The sequence below is a fragment of the Mauremys reevesii genome, linkage group 12 (assembly GCF_016161935.1).
Source record: "Mauremys reevesii isolate NIE-2019 linkage group 12, ASM1616193v1, whole genome shotgun sequence".
In the NCBI taxonomy this organism is placed as follows: Eukaryota; Metazoa; Chordata; order Testudines; family Geoemydidae; genus Mauremys; species Mauremys reevesii.
The window spans coordinates 23,490,795-23,505,891 of NC_052634.1; the positions used below are offsets into that span (position 1 = coordinate 23,490,795).

A 15,097-nucleotide genomic window follows, 5' to 3' on the forward strand; every position below is an offset into this window, starting at 1 on the left:
AAAGCCTGGGTGTTATGTTCCCCAAGGAAGCTGGGAGACGTTTGAACCCAAAGTGCTGGATCTTGGGAGCAATCCCCCAGAAACAGCATCTTCCACTTGGCAAATCCTTTCTAGACCCATCAGTAGCAAACACTTAATACTAGTGTTTGTCTGAGAATAGAAGGAAGGGGAGTGTTTACTCCGACACCTCAGTGAGTGAAACAGACAGAATGAACAAGGCTGTCCTGAAAGAGAATGGATCTGTCTGGAGACAAAGCAGAACCTGAGAATGAGCAACAGTGTGAAAAGAAGAACTTCAAATGTGTGTTAGGTGTTAGATAGGTTGGTCTGACAAATTTCAAGAAAATACCAATGCTCGTAGACTGATGCGGACACTGGCTGCTACTGATCTTTTACTGAGAATTCATTGAGAAATATTTTCCTTAACTATGCTATGGAATATTAGGTGGGCTATGAAGGCACCATTCCTCCTGCTTTCGCCCTTCGAGACAACATGGCTACATGGCATGCGGCCAGTGCTCACCTTCCAGTCAACTGCTAGAGAAGACAACACAGAAAGGGATGGCAGCAGGGCAGACTGGAGCTCTGCGGAGATGGTGGGACCAGGTCTCATCAATGGGGAGGTGGCCACCCCACCATGCACAAGGCTGTGCCAGTAAGTGCGGCGTGTGCTCCACGGTGCCCCTAATCCCTGCATGTGGTGGTGGAGGGCAGTTACTGAGTTCGGTTGGTTTAGGAAATTTAGGGCTTGGCTACACTTGCAGATGTAGAGCGCTGGGAGTTAAACCACAGCAGGGAAACTGCTGCCGTGTGTTCACACTGACAGCTGCAAGCGCACTGGAGTGGCCACATTAGCAGCTCTGGCAATGCCACAGAGAGCAGTGCACTGTGGTAACTAGCCCAGTGTGCAAGTGGCTGCAACGTGCTTTTCAAATGGGGGGCGAGGGTGGAATGTGACAGGGAGTGTGTTGTGTGTACGTGGGGGGAGCGACAGTGTGTTTGGGGGCTGAGAGTGTGTCAGCATGCTGTCTTGTGTGTTCGGACAGCAGCAGACCCCCACCTCCCCTCATACACACTCACAACAGCAGCATTCCACACTAATGGTTGCTTTGTCCCAGAGCATATAAGCAGCCGGCTGTCAGAAACGGAGCTTTGAAAGGGGATATCCGCATGCCTGCAGCCGATTTCAAAACAATGACCAGAGTGGGCACTTGACTTTAGGGGATTATGGGACATTTCCTGAGGCCAATCACAGTGCAGTGATGCAACACGTCATCCACACTGATGCCCGGGTATTTCAGCAGGGCTCAGCAAGCTTTATGCTTCTCATGGAGGTGGATTACCAGGAGCGCTCCACCTACAGAGCCCAGGTGCTCCATGCGCCTTGCCAGTGTGGACACCTCAGGAGTTAGGGCACCCGGGGCTGCTTTAATGCGCTCTAACTTGCAAGTGTATCCAAGCCCCTAGACTATGTCACTTGTGTGACTTACTTGTGCTATTGTAATAAATACAATAGACGTGCAATTGTCAGAAATTGCACCAGCAGAGAAGTATATTGCAGGGAAACCATAAGGAAATTAAGAGTTTAAATTATCCTCCACATGTCCCGCGTCCCACTAAAATGAATCCAACCCACAGGGCACATGGGCAGAAGTATCGGTGTCACGATGCTACATTGTTAGCACAGTAAATGAAGCTGCAAAATAAATGATGTTTAAATGACCTCACTCTATTTTTTACTATCCGGTGTTAAGAGGTAATAGATACAGATGGACACCAGGCAGGGTCATTTGGAGGACGAAGCCTTTATGCTTCCATCCCCCACCACTGTCAAGTTTTAGCCAATTAGGACAAGTCAGCAAATAAGAACAACCTCAGGTCTCAGTAACTGCTGCAGGTAGCAAAGTCCTACAGGGAGCAGTTTCTGGCACTACACCTGTGCAGCTCTGCTCCCTGGCTCTTCTCGGGCTCCTGCTCTCTCCTTAGCTCTGCCCCACTCTGGCCCAGGCAGTTCCAGCTCCCACGGAGGATGGGACCCCCTGGCCTGGTGACTCCCTCATTACACTGCCTGGCCTGTCAGTACGGCTAACTTGGAGCTTTGGCCTCTCCCCATTGCCCCTGGGGACTGTCAGTCTCAGGGTCTTGATTTCTCCCTTCTATTGGGACTGGGAACTAGCCAACCAACCCGCCCCCCCACTAAGTTTTAGTAAGGGGCCAACAGTCCCTTACACAAGCCAGCCCCGTGAGGGTCATGACTGTGCAGAAAAAGCAGCATAAGCTGGTCCCATGGTGTAATGGGCAGCACTCAAGACTCTGAATCTTGTAATCTGAGTTCAAATCTCAGTGGGACATTGTGTTGGTTTGTGATAAAGCACTGGAGCTCACAGTGCTCAACTTCTCTCTCTCTCCAGCCATGCAAGAGCAAATCTTTCCCATCCTATTGGGTAACTCAGGCCTCTGGGTGGGGTGGGTCAGGGCACCAGAACTAGCTACTGACACTTGAGGTTTGGGATTCTCATGGGTTCACCTGGTGCTCACAAGTTTAGCACTTGCCTCTGTGCTTTTCCTCTTGCCCAGCTGGCGCTTGAAGGAAGGAGGGCCAGGGCCAGGGCCAGGGCCAGGCTTCATAGTCAGGGCTAGGCAGGAGGGAGGAAGAGTCCCAGGCTGGAGCCCAGCACCTCTCCTCCTCTGGGCACCTAGAGCAGAGATGGCTGGTGCTGACAGCTCCAAGGGAAGGTTTAAAAGCCACAGAGCAATGGAAGGCAGGGCAAGAGGAGGGCAGGACCATGCCTATGCGTGGCCAGCAGACAGCCACAAAGACACCTGGCCAGGCTGCCCCCTGCCATGACAAACCCCCACTGAAGGCCACCCTCAGGCCAGCATGCGGGGTGGCTGCTGATGCTCTGTGGCCAACATCAGAAGAAGGTAGGAAAGCAGGGCCAGGCCCCCTGATGGGGCCTCTGACTGTTCCCACTCAAGGTGCTCACCTTGGAAGTGGAGCTGCCCATTTTTTTGGCAAGTCAGGAATGGCAAAGGAGAGACTGGAAGCACCTGAGGCTCATGCCCCAGCCTTTGTGACACCCACCCCCCAACTCATTCCCGGGGCTCTAGCTGAAGCCAGAGCACTGGCCTGAGCGGCCAAGAAGAGGTTCCAGCCCTGAAGGGAGCAGGACTTGCAGCACAAAGTGAGCACAACCACGAGGGGACTCAAATCCTGAATCATCTGATCCACATAATGAGGGGGTCTAAGCACTTCTTTGGAAAAGCCGGACACTGTGTTTCTCAGGACATCTACTGAGGGGGGCTGAGACTCTCTGGGCACAAGAAGTCGAGTTCCCAGTGACACGTGACACTTAATTCTATGGAGCCAGGTGCAGGACTTTGGCAGGAAGGCTCAGGCATGGGGGAATTGGGGTGCAGCGGACAGAGCAGCTGTCTAGGTGCGGAGATTTAGTCTCCCTGAGGAAGAGGAGGAATCCTGCTGACAGGCAGCGGCTGTGCAGAAAAAGAGGGACTTTTTTTTGCCTCTCTTTTGCCTGTCTGCTCACTCTTGTGGTGAACGGTGAACATGTATTTCAACAAGCCCAGGTAGCTCAGTTGGTAGAGCATCAGGCTCTTAATCTGAGAGTCCAGGGTTCAAGCCCCTGTCTGTGTGCTCAGCTTTTAAGTTGCCTTGTGTGCCAGGAGCCAAACTTTGTTCACAGCCACACAGGGATTCCCAGAAGCTGTGGCCATTTCCTGGAAAGGTTCCTTTCCTTAGCAATCAGGAGAGAGGCCACATCCACAGGTGCAGAAAGCGCAGTCTCTGGCTGCCAGGAAGTGCTGTGGGGCCAGGTGCTGAGAAAGCCCAGAGGGAGAGCAGCAGAGATGGGGGGAAGGGAGAGAGAGAAGCAATGAGGACAGAGCACAAGTGTACAGGGGGCATCTGGTCTGGCTATTGTGGCAAACTTCCCTGGTTTATACACGACCCTGGTGGAATTGGCCAGCGGGAGGATCTGAGTCCCCACCCCCTTATCCAGAGGCTGCCTGACCTCGAGGACTGTTAGGATACAGATATTCAGGCCAGTCTGCAAAGGCCTGTACTTTAAGAATTTAGGTGTATTTTTATCACTTAGCTAGTTATAAAGATATAAAAGAAAGAATAAAAAATCACTGTCTGTCTGTGTAATGGCCTTCTCTTACTGTGACAGTCTGAGGCCTGGTTCTTCGGCTAAGCAGCAAAGGCAGCCATAAGCTGGGAAGTGTGTGGTCACATCCTCACATTCCCAACTAGTCACATTGAAATAAGGTGCGATTGGACTGTGAGGAATACAATCCTGTCCTGATATTCCATCACCTCCAGAGAAAGGGAAACTTAGTTTGGTAGCATCCTGTCTGGCAAGAACTCACTTATCAATAGACACAGCTGGAAAACCCTTATGTCTGTATAGATGTAGTTGTGAAATCCTCCCTTCTGTATTGTTTTGTATGTTTATTTGCATGGTCTCTGTCTGGGTCTGTGATTGTTTCTGTCTGCTGTATAATTAATTTTGTTGGGTGTAAACCAATGAAGGTGGTGGAATATAACCATGTTACAGTATATTAGGACTGGTTAGTCTAGAGAAGGAGTGAGGGTGCCAGGCGGTGCGTCGGTCGGGGCCGCGTGCTGAGTGTCCCGCTGAAGCACTGGCCGCCCCCCTTCTCTCTCCCCCTGCTCCCTCCCCTTCCCCCCCCCCACTAGACCAGGTGCGCACTCTGCAGCATAGGGAGTCCCCTGGCTCTGGCCGCCCTGTGGGGTTTTTTTGTTTTGTTTTGCCCCTGCTTTGCCGGCCTCGCTGTTGTTTTCCCCCCCCATGCCCCTGCTTTGTTGCTCCAGCCCCGCCATTTTTCTGTTGTCCCCCCCAACTTTGCCACTCCAGCCGCACCGTGACCCCCCCGCTTTGCCACTCCAGCCGCGCTGTATCCCCCCCACCCCCACTTTGCCGCTCCAGCCGTGCCATTTTTCCCCTGCTGTTTTGTTGCGCCGGTGGCCCCACCCCATTTTTTTTTGCTTGGGGTGGCAAAAAAGCCAGAGCCGGCCCTGCCCACACCTGACTCCTGCCATCTCTACCGGGGCCTGACAAGCTTTACTTGTGTTTGGATTCTGCAAAGCAGAGGAGCAGGTGAGGTTTTCCTTGCAAGCTGTGTGTGAGTGAATCTTTGGCCAGGTCTGCACTACACAGTTGTTTCAGCAGAATTATATTGCTCTGGTGTGTGAAAAACACACAACGCTCCCTCGGTCGGCAGCTTGTGGCTGGTGCACACACTGCAATGCCACATTTGGCGACAAAACTGCCCTGTTTTGCTGACAGACTAAAACAACTTTGATGAGCGGTCTAGAGCTTTTTGCAGCAAACTTAAAGTGAGAGTGTCAGTGTAGATGCTGTTGTTCATTATATCACCATAACTGGCCTCCTCCAGTATCCCACAATGCCCGCTGTGAACTTGCCTGCCCTGCATTCCTGCTACAGAGCCATGGGCCCCTCCCCTTTCATCGCTCTGGGAAGTTCTGACAGCTGAGCCTGCTGCTCTGCTCCAGCAGCCAGGAGCAAATCACTGCTGTGGATGCTGCTCTCTCCCGCCCTGCGAACACAGAGCAGGGTGGTGGGAACTTCCTTACATTGTGAGGGGTGGGCACCGGCATCCAAACTGTGACACACCATGACACCCCTTCCCTCGAGGAGGCTCTTACCTTCTAAACAGGGACGGCTATTTTCTAGTAAAATCAGGAAAAGGGAAGGAGAAAACTCGAAAGAGGTTCCTCCTGGCGCTCACGTACGTGAACCCGAATACTCTCTCAGTCCTCAAAGAGAGACCTGGAGAAGGAGACTTGCTGAAGCAAAGCCACAGGGGTCTCTGAGGTTTCCCTGGCCTCTCGCCCCTGTCCTGCCTGGCTGATGTCAGCATCTCTCTGTGAGGTCACCACCTCCCCACCACCTTTGACCAATAGTCTGAGGTCCTGCAAAAGGCCTTTGTGATGTCACTGCCACACCCCTCCCTTGCTGTGCTAATGTTCTGCCCCTGGCCAGGCACTGTGGAGGTTTGAGCTACTCCCTGTGGATCACCCCACTCAAGGAGGGTTCGTTCTAGGAAGCAAGCCGGCTAGACAGGAAAAAATCAGATGCTGCTCCCAGTGCTACCCTCAGTTTTTCAGAAATTAGTCGACTTGATGGCCAGAAGAGACCATTAGAGCATCTAATCTGACCCCCTGCATATCACAGGCCTCCTGTATGACACAAGAGCTACTTTTGGGGCAAACACATTCCAGAAAGGCATCTAGTCTTTATTAAATGACATCAAGAGACGGAGAATCCACCACTTTCCTTGGTAGTTTGATCCTGTGGTGAATTATCCGCGCTGTTGAATTTTTGTGCCTTAGTTGTAATATGAATTTCTCTCTTTTCACCTTCAAGCGATTGGGTCTTGTTATGCCTTTCTCTGCTCGATTAAAGAGCCCTTTAATACCCAATATTTTCGCTCCATTAAGGCCCTTCAACACTTCAATGAAGTCACCTTTCAATCTTCTTTTGATAAGCTAAACAGGTTGAGCTCGTTCATAAGCTCCCTAGAAGGCATTTTTCTCCAGCCCTCAGAACATTTGGTGGCTCTTTGCTGCCCCAGCTCCAATTTCACAACATCTTTTTCAAATGAGGACACCAAAACGGGAGGCAGTATTCCAGTATCAGTCTCACTGATGCTGTGTCACCTCCTGTGATGTTATTAACATAATCTGTAACTCTATAGATCACTGTTGCGACCACTGTTCTATATTTGCAGCCAATATGGTAGAAAGGTTGTTGTCTAAGGGGTGTATGGAGAGGTTCTGATTGGCTGATTATAATGATGCTATCTCTAGATGTGTTTCATTTTTGTAGTTGATGTTATGAATATTGGCTCTATACTGCCCGTATTTCAAACTTGTGCTTTGCTTCCGGGGAACACCCCAGCCAGACAAGTTGGTGTCAGTTCTGCCTAGCCTGCTTGATGGCCCATTCAGGACCATCAGCTCTACAATCGACCCATTGAGAGAAGGCAGATACGCCTTGTGACTCAGCAAGGTCTGCAGGGACCTGCCTGTGGACAGAACTCTAAGGTTTTTCTATGCCACGTGCTGGATTGAGTGTCCTCGGGACAAAGAAAGCAAAGACCACATGGCAAGAGACTATAAAAGGCTGATGCCTCGTCTCCATCTTGTTTTCAATCCTGCTTAATACCCCTGGAGGGACTTTGCTACAAAGTGAAGCTCTCTATAAGGACTGAATGACCCATCCCAGCTGTGGATGGACTCCAGAGACTTGATTTGAACCTGCAGTTTATCCCCTCACTGCTACAAATCTGAACCAAGAGCTTTGCCATTACTGGGTGTGAAGGGTTAAAATCCATGTGCATTTTATATAACAACCTGGTCTATGGATTGTGCCAGCTCTTTTCCAGAGCCAAAGTCCAGAATATGGTCAAGGGACCAGAGGCCTAGCAAATAGTGATCAGCTAAGAGAAAGCTGGGTAAACAGAAAGACTTGCTTGCTAAGATAGGCCTGGTCAGCAAATTGCCAGGTGTTGGAGCTAAGAACTAAAGAATTGTGTCTTATTCAGAGTTGCAGATTGAATAAAGAATCCCTGTTCTTATTGTGTTAGTCTCTTCTGTAGGGAGACGTTCTTCCCACAGATCCAACCTTGAGTTTATGAGAAGTTGGCACATGTCAGTATAAGATATGGCATCCTTCCACCTCCCCTCCCAGGGACCAATGCCTGCCTTTAGACACACAGAAAACAATCTTTATTGCCATATACTTTCACTGTTTCTTTGCTTTAACCCCTAGGAATGTACCTGTTGGACAATCAAAAAAGTTGCTCCATTCCTGTGGACCTCAAATCAGAATTCAACATATATATTTTATACTACTAACATTTTATCAAAGTATTAATTAAATGTTAACTTGCTAACTTGAGACCATGGGTGGAGACATTATGTAACCTGTTCACCATTGGCTACTGTCTTATCTTGTCTTGGTGCAAAATCTATCCCGGGGTGTGGAACTGCCTTCCCCGTCACTTTCCCCCGCCCATGGAAAACCTATATATTCTATTGTAATCAATTGATTGGCAGTGTCTCTGAGCCTAATAAGCCAGGTGACACTCCGCCAGCGCTGTGTGTAATAAACTCCTATTCTTGACCTCTACAGGGTGTAGATTTATGTCCTTCACAGACATCTGCTGAATAAAGAGGAGATTCAGCATCCAGCACCCAGTGGTGCCTGGCTGAATGCGTCTCCTTTCCCCGCAGCTTGGTGATCTTTTGAGGAAATGGAGAAGACTGCCTTTGCCTAGCTGTACATTGCTTGCAAAAGAAACAGGTCTTTTTGGTGACAAGTGTTGAAAGGAGCCATTAGATGAATGTGGAGACAAGAAAACATCCCCTAACTGAACTTGCATCTGTGGATGCTGAAACCACAACACAGAGTGCTAAACGCTATATGACCATGGCTGGTGTCAGAAGAGTCTCTACCAAAGCCTTTTTCCACCACCAGGGGCCTCTCTGTGCACAGAACTCCTGGTAGTGTGATGGCTGCAGGCAGTGGAGAACTCTATTTTGGCATCTCTTTGTCGATGAACATCTGCAGTGGCTGTTAAAAGGCCTCTGGATAGTGGTCTTTGCGAAGAGCTGGCTGAAGAGCCTTCCTAGTAACCAGGAAATCCTGGCTTGGCTTGACAGTTCTTCCTTGCTGAACCTAATGTCTCTGTTGGCTCCTTTTTTGTATCTCTTTTCATAAAAAGAAAAGACCTGTCAGCAGAATCCTTCTAAGTAGTGGTTCAAGACAGAGAGAGCCTTCCTTGCGGCTAAGTCTTGGTGCCATGGGGCATGTCTCACCACTGTAGTGCCTCCTGCTGGCATTCCTGGCAATTAGCTCTGGTCCCCTGGTGCGCCTTCATCCAGTGGCGTCTGGCTGCCATTTGTTCTATCATTAGGACCCATGTCGCTCTCAGGACTTCAAAGTCCTCTTATGGACACAGCCCTCTGGCTGTGCCCCACTCAGGTCTCTCCCCCCTTCCAGGGGGCAGCCGTCCTCTACCCAGACACTTGCCTCAGTGGCCAGCTACAGTCCAGGGTGTAGGCACCTGTGTCAGCGGCGACTGAGGCAAAAGGGTGCACCTCCAACCCCTGCCATCTGTTTCCCTGGACCACTTCCCCACAGACCTAGCACCTTCCTCCGCCTTTGTATCAGGGCCTCAGTCTGGCAGTAGTCGGCCAGGAGGTCACTCATGCTCCCCTTACCCACCCAGCACTACTCTGATCATGGTGCCCTTCCTTCAGGGCAGCCAATCCTCCCTCCTCAAACTCCAAGGAGTGACTGACTCTTGCTGTGCTGAGCAGCCCTTTATATATGGGCTGCTCCAGCAAGCCTTCTCCTGATTGGCTCTCCCAATAAGCCCTTTCCTGATAGGCTGGGTTCTGCACAGCCTCTGCAAGGCTGCCTTAATCTTTCTTCTGCTTGTTTGGGGCAGCCACCCCACCACACTTGGAAAGCGGCAAATGAGAAATCTAGAGCTGAAGGAAAGGTTACCATGACTCAGAACTGAGCCAAGGTTGCTGCGACTGAAACACAGATCACTAACCACTATATGATCACAGTGGCTGGTGGGAGAAGCACATGTTAGAAGCCCTCTGTCAACTCAGCTGTGGCTTGCTGTGCACGGAGAGCCAGACACCTCAAGGTCTGCAAGTCTCGAGGGAAATGGGGAACATCTGTACTTTGGAATTTGCAGGTGTTATCCTGAACCATCAAATGGAACAGTTGTAAACCCTTTTGCAAGGCAGGCACCATGGCTTAGCTGGCTAAAGCACCTGTCTAGTAAATAGGAGATCCTGGGTTCAACTCCCAGTGGTGCCTTGTTGCATGGCTTTTGTCTCCTCTGCTCACATTTTCCTGTGTCTTTCTAGGAAACAGAAGAGACCTCCCTTGGTATCCAAGTAATTGCTTGCTAAGGAAAAGGCTTCTTTGGAGAGAAGCATTGGAAAGAATCAAATCACAAGCCTGGAGTTGATGAAAAGGCTGCTGTGACGCATTGGCATGGCGGTTGCTTCGACTGCAATTGCTGCAACACGAGAGCCTGTGCCACACGTCCTTGTGATTTGCTGGGGATGTCCACACACAGAGGTCATGTCACCTTCCTTTTGATTGTCAGTGATGAGAAATGGAGCAGCTGGGAGAAAAGTCCCAGAGAGCAGCACTGTGGCTAAGCTGGGCCAGGCACCTGCCAGGTAAAGTGGAGGTTAGGGATGCAGCACCCAGTGGTGCCTTGCCAAATGTGTCTGCTCTTCCAACCTTTTGGTCAATCTTTTGAGGAAGCAGAGAAGATGCCTTTGCCTTGCAGTGCAGATGCTTCCAAAAGAAACCAGTCATTTTTTCTGAAAGTGTCGGAAGGAGGCACCTAAGAAACATGGAGAAAAGGAAAAGGTCATCGTAACTCAACTTGCATCCATGGCTCTTGAGGCCACAACGCAGAGCACTAAGCACTGTACGACCACAGCTGGTGACAGAAGGGGCTTTTCCAAAGGCATTTTCCACTAGCAGGGTCCTCTCTGTGTGCAGAATTCTTCATCATTTGATGTCTGCAGGCCCTGGAGATCACCCAGGCTTCAGTGTGAACACAAATATCTGCACCACAGTTTTTAGCCCCTCAGCTTTAGCTCCATGAGCCCAAGTCAGATGACCCAGGCCAGCCCTGCTGCCATCTTTATCCCAGGAGAGATGGACTCTAAGGGTATGTCTCCATTGCAATATAAGCTCAGGTGTGGCACGCTCTACTCAAAGCAGCGCCTTGGAAGCCCCATATTCACCACTCTCATATAATGATGACACGGTTTGTACAAAGTCTGCCTTGTGAGGTATCATTTCAAAAATCTTGATCTGTTGAACATTAATATCGTGTTGGATTGTGTGTGTAGCATTGGTTGGGAAGTTATGAAGTTTTGCTCTGTGTGTGTTACTGAGATATGTTATGAGGTGGGGAAATGCCCCCCACCAGACTTTCAGGTGCGACAAGGGAGGAGCCGGACTCGCTGCTGGCCCATTGAAGGGATCCACACTCCCAAGGACCATCCCAGGAACCGTGTACAATGCAGGCTTCTCCGAGATAGCACAGCGACAATGGACACTGCTTGACTCACATTGTAGCAAAGGAGCTTCCTAGCAAGTTGGAAGACACTATGAAAGGGGGGTAGAGACATTATGAATTGGCCTCTCTCCCCCACAACTCAATATCTGTAAACACATCCGGAGGACAAACACTGAACTGAGATAAATCAGAAGAGAATAATAATAATAATAATAATAATACATTCATATCAAAGTCCCCAACCAGACTAGTATTGGTGTTTCAGCAGAAAATTTTCAGTTTGGGGAATTTTGTTTTCTCAGTCAGACCTTGGGAGTGGGGCTGTGGCTTGCTGGGGAGAGGGGTGCAGACACAGGTAAGGGGGTCGCGGCTGGGCCGGGGGCTAAGGCTCAGGCTGAGGGTAGGGTGGGCGAAGAGCTGGGACAGAGTGGGGCTGAGTGGGGCTCCCTCCGTGCCCTCCATGGGGGCTGGCTCAACCCTGAGGTGCCCCCATGAACATTCCTCTGTGCCCCCCTAGGAGGCATGCCCCACATTTTGGGAATCACTCCCCTAAACTGACCCCTAGTCACTAAGCAGGGGCTAGTGATGCCAAAGCCCAGGGACAGGGAGCTGTGCCAGAATGGAGCCTGCAGGTCACATGCTGGGGGGCTGACCCAGACTCCGTGCTCTGGAACAGCTCTGAACCAAACCCAGGCAGAGCCCTCATCAGTGTGACACCGCCCAGGGGACGCTGTCACTGGGGGAAACCTCCTTGCCTTCAGCACGTCCTGGGACTGACCTTGGACCTTTCAGCCCCCCTGTTCCATGCCAGGAGCTTCCTGTAGTGAGTCACCTTAGCAGGACACCGGGGAAAGCCTTACACCCCCCCTCCCCCAAAGGAGTCCTGCACCCCCAACTTCCGCAATCACCAGTGACTCTCAGCCAGTGCTGTAAAACAGAAGGTTTATTAGTGGTCTGGAATCCAGCCTGGGAAAGTTCTGTGTTAGCACAGGAAGCAGGAAGATTCAGCAACGTCCATCTTGGGGGGGACCCCGAACTCAGAGCCTGGGCTCTCCCGTCGAGTCCCCAACCCAGCAGACTCCTTGTTTCCAACAGCCCAACTCAGCCAGGCCCTTTGCCCCTCGTCTGTCCTTTGTTCTGTTTCCCTGGTAACCTGCACACCTCGCCTCCACCTCGTTCTTTGTTCTCCAACTCGTCCCAGCCAGCTGGTGTCTTGCAGCAGGTGCGCCCCGGCCAGCAGTTGCTAGGAGACAGAATTTGTGGCCATTGTCTTGGCCCAGGCAGCTGGACAGCAGCCACACCTGCCCTTTGGGGGTCTCTGCAGAGTAAACACCCTTGTCCCAGCACCGAGATCAGTGGTCCCAAAACTTTTTGAGGGTCAGGCCCCCCCTTACCCTTGTCCGTGCCCCCATGAGCCACACCTGGGAATGGGGCCACAGCTGTGGGGGAAGGGACACAGCCAGGGGTAAGGGGGCTGAGGCAGGGGCCAGAGCTGGGGCTGGGGGCAGAGACCGGCAGCAGAGCCACAGGTGTAGGGCTGGGAGTGGAGCCCTGGGAGCCAGGCCAGCAGCTGGGGCTACAGCCAGGAGCGGAGCTGGATGGTGCTCCCTCCCCACACACTCTGGGGGCTGGCCTGGGCCCCAGGTCCATTCCCCTGAGTGTTACTTCATTCCACCTGGCGGGATGCACCCTGCGTTTTGGACCTCTGATGTAGATAATCATGCAACAAATAGGGGAAACTGAGGCATGCACAATATGCAAAACATTCTGAAAATTCCCACTTCGTCACAGGGGTGTCAGTGGGGTCTGAGCTGGGCAGCAGCACAGGGAGAGTGGGGAGGTTTCTCTTTGGAAAAATTAAACTGCAAAACATCCCCCTGTGTTCCCGCAAAAGCCTCTCATTCATCCCTTAACCCCTCCCCATGAAAATCTCCACCCCTGCCTGGCCCACAGAGACCCCCTCACTCCAATGCAGATTTTTAACTTTTCTTATTTTTCCTTGGCCTTGTGCAAACATTGTTCCCATCAAAATCATCAAAGGCTTTTACAATGAGAATGAGAAAACAAACTAAATCAAACCCAAAGAAACCGCTATCGACCTCCCCGCCACACACAGTTTGGGTCTGAATTTTTCTACTGAAATGTTGAGGCAATAAAACTCTCACTGCTATTGTCCAGAAACAAACCTAAACCTCCCATGCAGTACCTGGGGCATCTGTGTCTGACCCACCAAGGCTTCAGCTCCTTTGGGGAGATTTCCAGCTGCCCAATCCTGCTGCTATTCCAGGGGAGCAAATCCTGGCTCCTGTCAGCATTTATCTCAGCCCCGTTCTGTGCATCACAGGTTTCTCCGGGAAAGGGCAGTGAATGGTTCTAGGGTCCAGTGATCCTCATTCAAATCAAGCTAGAACCTGAGACTCCTTCCCCTTCCCCAGGCTGTGGGCGGGGAGGCATTTCACAGAGCTCTCAGGGCCATAGCACGTGGCTAAGGAGAGAGGAAAAGCCTCCTATCCCCCTCTGCTCTGGGTGCTGGTTTAGTCCTGAAGCCTCTGCCCCCCACCTAGTGCCCTATGGCTCATCCCTGACCCTTGCTGCTGCTCCTTGCTATAGACTGTGAGAGGAGCGGAGGCAGCGCAGGAGCCTTCTGGGGATGCAGATCCGAGGCTTTGGGGAGACACATTGTCTGAGACATCAGAGCGCTGCAAACCCTGCAGCCACCCCCTCAGTCCGGGGTCTGTTCCAGCCCTGAGTCTGGGCTACTGCACGCCCTCCCCCAGAGCAGAACACCCACAGATAACAGCCTGGAAATAGAACAGAAGTACTTGTGGCACCTTAAAGACTAACAAATTTATTTAAGCATGAGCTTTCGTGAGCTGCAGCTCACTTCTTCGGATGCATAGAATGGAACACACAGACAGGAGATATTTATACATACAGAGAACATGAAAAGGTGGAAGTATGCATACCAACAGGAAGCGTCTAATCAATTGAGATGAGCTATCGTCAGCAGGAGGAAAAAAAAACACTGATAATTAAGATGGCCCATAGAAGGTGTGAGGAGAACTTAACATAGGGAAATAGGCGTGTGAGACTAACTCCTGCTCTCCCTGACAGGGCCTCCCCTAGACCAAGTGGCGTCCCAGGCAAGACGTGTCTTCGGTGCACCCCAGCCCCACCCCTGCTCCATATGTTAAACCATTGAATACCTTATTTTTTGTTGCATTTGTAGCTCATTTCATGATTTTGATGCACAGTTTGGATGCATGATTTTCTCTATCATATAAGACAATAAATTTTCATGCTAGGATGTGTAAATCTGTATTTATTCATGCCATATATAAGCAAATAAAAAATCATTTCCTTTAAGCATATAGAAACTTTTTAATTTTGACAGTAACTGAAATGTGCTAACACCTAGAAATGGAACTGTCACCAGCACAGGGTGGGCCAGTATTAAATAGTGTTACAGTAGGAGACAGCATTAGGATGTTAACCCTAGTGCTTTAGTTCAAAGGTCGCTTTTCTCGCCTTTCCCCTCCTGAACTAAAGCAGTGGAGAGATCCAAAGGCTAGTTGATGACATTTCCAAGTGCTAAAATAGCAAGCGATGTCCGTCTTGCATTGGCCATTGTTGACTGGTGAGATGTTTATTGAGAATAAGCTTCAAGGTGAGAAGCAGCAGCCCAAAAAGGCCCTCTGTAGGTGCTGAAATAGCTCAGTTGGGAGAGCATTAGACTAAAAGTCTCTGGTTCAATCCCAGGCTTTAGCAGCTTCTTTCTGCAGCAGTGGGCTGTTTCCTGGAAACACAGCAGTGCCTTTACCCAATGCAAGTCCCTTGTTTTGGGCTCCTCTGCAGGAAAAGGCAGCATTGGCTTCTGCACCTATTTGGCCCACCTGAGCTTTCTTTCTTCTCTTGCTCTTTCTCAGCAAGGGGAAGAAAAAGCAGCTCTGCCTCAAGCTGG

At 50.7% G+C, this 15,097-nt stretch overlaps 1 non-coding gene across 1 annotated transcript; it reads left to right on the plus strand.

Moving 5' to 3' along the window:
* Nucleotides 1-9,834: 9,834 nt before the first annotated feature.
* Nucleotides 9,835-9,908, plus strand: TRNAT-AGU. The gene has a single exon. It is a non-coding gene; the product is annotated as a tRNA-Thr (tRNA).
* Nucleotides 9,909-15,097: the final 5,189 nt, after the last annotated feature.